We start from the raw sequence: 7,587 nt of genomic DNA, 5'->3' as shown, positions 1-7,587 counted from the left end.
GTGCCCCTTATTTCTAGTAAAGATCCATCCATTTTAGACAACCAAAGATGTTAATTTTGTTAAGTTTGTAAATTGTTGGACTAAAAATGTGATGTTTCAAAGTTGGGGGACCAAGGCTAAAATATACTGATATCACAGGGACCACTTGTGTAACTAAATTAATAGGATTTCACAATTATGTTCAAAATTAGCTTGTGTAGGGATTTTATTGCACAAAAAATTGTTGATAGACTTTTATAGATAAAAATAAAAATTATATTGGTTTTTTATGATATTTTTCTTAAAAATATCTAACATTTTATTTTGTTTTGTTCATATAATTTCTAAATGATGGTTTTTCTTAACAATTGATGCATACTATGCGTATAACAGTTGATCAAGAACCAATTACACTAAGTTGTTTTTATCTATTTGCAGGTATCATTCGCTCATTTACATACGTGTTCTAATATACTACACGGTTCATCACATTTACATATTTTTGGTGACCTGAAGTTGCCTTAACAGACAAAATTGTAATCATGTGTTCAAACCTTTTTTAAAAATCATATAATAATTTATTGGGGCCATTTGAAGCTAAACAATATAGATTGGTTTTAAAACTGGCATCCAAATATCGATTCATGTTTCTTAATAATTACAAAGTTTCGAGTAAAAGACATATGAGCCTTGTGGGGATTGGGGGTATGGTCTTGTTTGTATTTGCGTGTACAAAATTGTCGTTCTTGGTCATCAAAAACAATTTTCAAATAATATATTTATATTTATTTTATTTAAATACTTTTAAGAATCTTTATATTTATTTCTTTTAAAATACTTTTCTCTTATATCTTAAAAAATATATATACACGACACTTTTAAAAGCTCTCTGGTTGTTTCATACATTCTTTCAAGCCACCGAATTGTTTTATTTGTAAATGGAGGATTCTTATACATTTGTCCCGAATTCACGGGTATGAGTCTCACCAAACCCAGATTTTCCTTAAACTGGTTATAACATCTAATATATCAAAAATTAATCTCACCAAATATTTTATATAAAAAATCTATAAATTAAGAATATACTAAAAATGAATATTCATTTTAAAAAAAGATATTACTTATAATTAAGAAACAATTTTATAGTAAAAAAAATAAACGGGTCATATGTCTCACCAAACCTAAATAGTTTTCAAACGTGTTATAACATCTCATTTATTTGTGAACTATTTCATCATCAAACCCTAAGTACATTATTAACTTTATTACAATAAATAATTAAAATAAAAATAAAAATATATATAAATATAAAAAACGAAAAATAAAAACAGCCCCGTAATACGGGGATAAAACCTAGTTTATATATATTTCTTTTAAAATGCTTTTCTCTTATATTTGTATTTATTTCTTCTCAAAAAAAAATTTCTCTGTCCTTCACCCAATCACTCATTATTTTACAATTCAAACTACCTACAAAACAAAGTATCTCAAAAAATTTAATTATTTTACTTACAATTCAAACTATCTTCAAAACAAAATATCTAATTATTTATTATTAGCAGAAGTTATACGAAGATAATTCTTGACATATTCTACCCCGTCATGAATATTTAGTTACCTCAATTAGTGATGTTTAGTTGCGTAACTTTGTAATATTTATATCAGGTTGTAATAATTCACAATTCAATAACAATTATGAATCATCAGTTTTCATTTATACTCTTTAAATTTAAAACCGATGTTATTATATATCAACTTGATATAAAAATCCTTAAATTGTAAAAATCACACATTATAATAATCACTATATTTGAAAATAATATAAAGCAGTGCCATAAACAACCAAGCAAGACGTCATTACTCATCATTTCATTCTAATATTGTTCTATATTACGTTTATGGTCATATTTCACGTGACTCATGACTAAATGAGTGGCCTTACTGTTTAAATTTAGATACATATTCGAGTTCTACCATATGGTAAAAATCATATGTTGTATCAAATTTTACAGATCCGATGGTATACCAACCAGTTATCCAAATTATGCCAAAGTTTTGTACTATGTATATTATACCTGCCGACACCATTAAGGTACTCAATGTTACCCATTTTAAATTGTGAGTTCAAAATAAAATCCAACTTTAATTTATAAAAATCCTTAACCTAACATTCTATTTAGTTAAAAAAGTCTTAAAACATTAGGAATTTAGGAACTAGGTGTAATTAAAAAAAATCTAACTTTTATAAAGTTATTCATTTAAGAAATTCTTTTTATTTTTTATACGACAATCTAAAATTAGGCGCGTAAACCAATGCAATAGTTTGTTAGCAGTTCGTAAATCATTTAATGGAAAGTTTATTTAATTAAACAAATAAATAAATATGAACACATGTCTCATTCGTTACTGAACATATACGCACGTTTATTTTCTTGCATCTTGTTTATTTGTTTAAATATATATTCAAACTTTTTTATTATTAATATTAAGTTAAATTCATTTGATTTCATATGTTAAAAACCTTCGTTTATTTTAAAAAATAGATGTAACGATGATAGTATTTTAAACTTTAAATTGAATGTTCACCAATGCTTTTAATTAGGATTTGGTTATGTTTGTTCTTTAATATCCATTTATATTTGTGAATCGTTTGGCTAGTATATTAAAAACCGAACGTAAACGAACATGAATACTTTAATATTTTGTTGATAAGTTGATACATTAACAAAATAAGAAAATTCATTCATTCATTATTTAAGGGTTCATGTACTTTGGTTTCTTAAGGCCTATCCACAAGTCAACATACTAAAACAAGACTCATAATTCATGGGGCTTGTGGATGAGAGTGATCATGCATTGCTGGGTTGCGAGGGTGCATGATGACCATTCAGTCCATACATTTGCCACGAGCACCTTTGTTTTGTAGCCTGATCCATCACTATATACACATCTCCACCTATTGTCATTACACAATCCATTTCCTGCACCTACACATGCTCAAGCTGGGCGGTCCATTTATTTTACTTTCTCAATATCAATATGATCTACAATATATAGATATGCATTATGTATACAGTATACCACAACTCTTATTGCCATTAAAAAAAATAAAATACCACGACTCTTGCTTGTAATTATTGCCTTGTTAATTTATAAAAACTATATCCCCAAACAATAACCATGTTATATAGGGTGTAAATTAACAAGTTGAGTTGTTCATAGCTACTCGAGATTGGCATGCTAAAACACTATTAAAAACTCTGGGACGTTTCTTATAGCAACAATCGTTTTACGTAGGAAACACCCATTAGCAACATTTTTCCAACAAAGTTGACTCTACAGGAAAAACTTACTGGGAAATTTCTACCAACAAGGTCTCCCACTAACTTCTGATACACAACATATTTAGGGGAGGGTTCTAAACATAAGTTTTTTTCAAGCAAACAGAAAGATCGACAAGATAAAAAATTCATTTTTTCCAACTTCAAAAGTTTTCAATTACAAAAAGAAAAATGGTTGAAAAGCAGCATTTATTCATTTAACATACTAAAGAATATATAAACAACATTTGTTATTTGTAGAACCTAAGCATGTGTAGGAATGTGAAAATATTTTGTAGGCATTTGTACGTATGTAATAAGTTTAGAAAATATACTTTTTACATATGTGTTGGTAAACGTTTAAAAATGAAAAATTTAAACATATGAACACTTTATTTATTTTTTTTTTATGTATATATGTATATGTGTGTGTATGTATGTATGTATGTGTGTGTATATGGGAATCTTAAAAACTAAACTTTGTGTTGGATTGGTGTTACTATTATTATTTTATGATGTGTTTTTTTTTCTCTTTTCATTTGTTTCCCCTCGATGAGGAATATATTGTGTCATTGTTGCTAAACTCGAAATATATATGATTATTTTTAGGCGCATCAATTGTGTTTGTAGGTTTTTAATAAGTTTCATGCAGATTTCAGATTTTTGAAGTTTAATATTTAATTCATTTCTTTATAGGAATAAGTTTTCTAAAAAAAAAACTTTTATCTTATTATTTTATACAGCTTTGCTGAAGAGGTTTGATTGATAACTCATAAAAGTTTGATACCAAAACCCATCGTCAAACCAAAACAATCCTATCCAGAATAAAGGTTTGATACCAAAACCACATATGGAAACATACCCACCCATAAATACGTATGAATAAGCTGTTAAAGTCAATGTATTAAGATTAAAAAATCAAAAATAAAAAGTGATGAAAGTGCTAATTTGTAGGTTGAATATATGGATCTAAAAAATATGATTATAGCCAATGTTTTAAGACTAAAAACTATTTTAGAAAGAAGGTAAAGAAATGTTAAGTACTATTTAGGTACCTAAATACGCTTTGGTTAGTACCTTTATTTTTTTTAATGTTTAAATTTTTTAATTTATATATATAACACAACCTGAGCTACATCTGGATAAAATTATAAGTTTTCAAAAGGTATAATTTTAACATTTTTGTTTACCAAATAGGTTATTAAAATTATAAGGTTTCAAAAGGTATAATTTAACGATCAAATTTGACAAGATTCAAACAGTGGTTTAACTATTCACTTGTATCTAGTTGATGAGTAGAAAGATTCTGGATTGATGTGTTGAATATGCAAACGGTGAACTCAAAACAAATTATATATTTATTTGTGTTAATCACATCGATCTTAGCTCAGACACTCTTAAAACCGTGGCGTATTCATATCGTGTTAGAAATTGCCGGCGTGTGTTCAAACATCAACCAAATAATAAGAGGCTTTAGGGTCTGTTAATACTCATTTCATTTTATAACTTGACCCCTAAACTATTAACTATCTATGTGTTAAATAGTTCTAATAAATTTAAAGATACATTATTATGATTTATGAACTTTATTAAAGTGAAGTTATTACAACATTAGGTTTCAACACCTTGTAAAAATGAAGTACTGTCGAGTGTCGACTATCGAGGAAGGGAAAGAAACTCTTATCTGTTTTAAGACATATTTGTTTAATCCATCTTAATTTTCTTTTGTATTCAAGTTCCGCCAAACAAAAATTCTTTTGTGTTACTTAAATACATGGTAAACTTTGGTAAATTAAACTATAACATCTCATATATTCGTGAAAGTGTGAAACTCTTTCATCATTAAGGAGGTGTTTGGGATTCCTTATTTTGTCTTTTTACGATTTTTCATTAAGTTAATAAGTTACAAAAGTGTAATTTATAGAACTTTTTCTCTCACAATATAAAAAATCTTAAACACCTTATTACTTTTTCAAAAGTTTATAAGTTATAAGTTGGTGAAAATAAGCAATCCCAAACACCCCCTAAATCTTAATTACATTATTAACTTACTTACAATAAATAAAATTAAAAGATCCAAAAAATATATATAAATATTAGAAACGAATAATGTAAAACAACTCTGTAATACGAGGGGGGGTAAAATTATTTATAATTAAGAAACAATTTTATAGTAAAAAAATAAATGGGCCATGAGTCTTACCAAACCGATCTAGCTTTTAAAACATGTTATAACATCTCATTTGTTTACGAAAATCTTTCATCGTCAAATCATATCTACATTATTAACTTTCTTACAATAAATAACATTAAAATCCAAAAAATATATAAATATTAGAAACGAATAATATAAAACAACTCCGTTATACGCGAGATAAAAGCTACTTGACATATATTTTATCACATCTACTTATTCCAATAAAGTAAAATAATTGTAAATACATGTTGCTTTTTGGTTAATCCTCACAATTTTTTCTCTTCAAAACTAATATATGTCATAAATCGATAATTATTCACTTTCATTTTACACTTCATTTATATTATATCTTTAACATGATTAAATTATTTATTTTTTTAAACTATATTTATATTATATCTATACACTTCTATAAAAGTAATTATTTACATATTATAGTACTATACATTTTTAATATATATTTCATAACATACTTAGTGAAATCCAAAAATTAATAACAAACCATGTTTGTTAAATACTGAAAAAATATAATTTTAAATGTTATTATTAACATATTATACTATATATATTGTTAAAGATTGTAAATAAAAAAACTCTAATATGCTTTCAGTTTACGAAGTAATTTTTTAAACATTAAATTATAAATATATGCTTAAAAGTTTATCCATTTTTTAAAAATAAATCCATTAATCTATTAGTTTTTTTTTTGTATATTGTCATATAATTTATAAATTATAAATAAATGATTTAAATCTATCTATTTATTTTTCAGTTAATTTAGTAAACTATACATATATGTGTTACATTGTAAGGATAGTAATCCCTTTCAAATATAATAAAACTTATCATATTTAATTTCTTGGTTTTTTTTTGTCAATGATTGCTTCGGGTTTTTTATGAAATTTAAATTTGATTGTTACGGGTTAAAAGTTGGTAAATGTATCGTTTGGTACTAATTAACTACATTTGGCTCAAATTTGTTACGGGTTAAAAGGGTAATCTGAATATTTTTAAAAATTTGAGAATGCAAATAAATTTATCGTAAAACTTGTTATGGGTTCAAAGTTTTGACTTAAAATGTATAACAAATGAAAGTTTAAATTTTAAATGTGCTTGAGTTTCAAATTTATTTTTAAGGACTTTGGAAATAGTCAAAAGATTCGGGATTTTGCATATTGAGTATTTTTCTCATGACTATTAAAATTTAAGAAAAAATGACAAATACTTCTGACATGTCACCTTCAAGCCTATCAATGCTTCTAACTTTTATCAAATTAGAAACATTTGTGTCAGTATTAATTTTTCATTGAATAGTGATCAAAATGTTGTTTGTGAAGCATGTCGTATAAAATTAGGCTTAAGTTAAACAAAACATTCACAAAATTGAACGGATTAACATCTGATTTTTTTTTTTTTTTTGCCAATTAAAGTCGATAACCCCTCAAACTTATCATTTTTTTATGGTGTAGCTTAAAACAAATATTATATGAGAAGTATTCTCTGAAATTGGTTCATAACCAAGTTTCTTTCAATTATACATATGTGATACTAAGAATAAATTTTCAATAGACAGAGTGTTCTTGGGTATTTTTGCACGCACATTTTTTTTATTAAGTTCATTATATTTTGGAAAATAACATTTTGTGATATAAATAAAATCAATTTATGTATAATAATACAAAAATAGATGTAACACATTTTTTATATGCATTGTTTTATTTGTAACTTAATTATTTAGATAATTTCGTACGTCACACGGACTCGAAAGCTAGTTTATTATAAATATCTATGTGTAATAAAAACAAAATATATAATCATTTATTACAATTTATGTTACAACTTATACCACATACGCGTATGGCCTTAGGATTTGCATATTATGTTGCAGCACATGATTGAGGCCATGATAGAGTTCACCAAATTCAAGGCACTAGGGTGTAAAGGCAAATTCTAAAAGCAAATCTTAATTACGTTGAGTATGTTGTAATACTTTTTCAGATATCATACGATTCGTATATAATATTATACGGTTCATATGGTTTTGTATAAACAATACGAATAATATGAAAAACATACGATTCATATGAACAA

The sequence above is a fragment of the Bidens hawaiensis genome, unplaced genomic scaffold, assembly GCF_021521415.1.
Source record: "Bidens hawaiensis isolate Kalapana, Puna unplaced genomic scaffold, B.hawaiensis_p1.1 tig00011471_1, whole genome shotgun sequence".
Taxonomy (NCBI): Eukaryota; Viridiplantae; Streptophyta; class Magnoliopsida; order Asterales; family Asteraceae; genus Bidens; species Bidens hawaiensis.
This window is presented reverse-complemented; position numbering follows the sequence as displayed.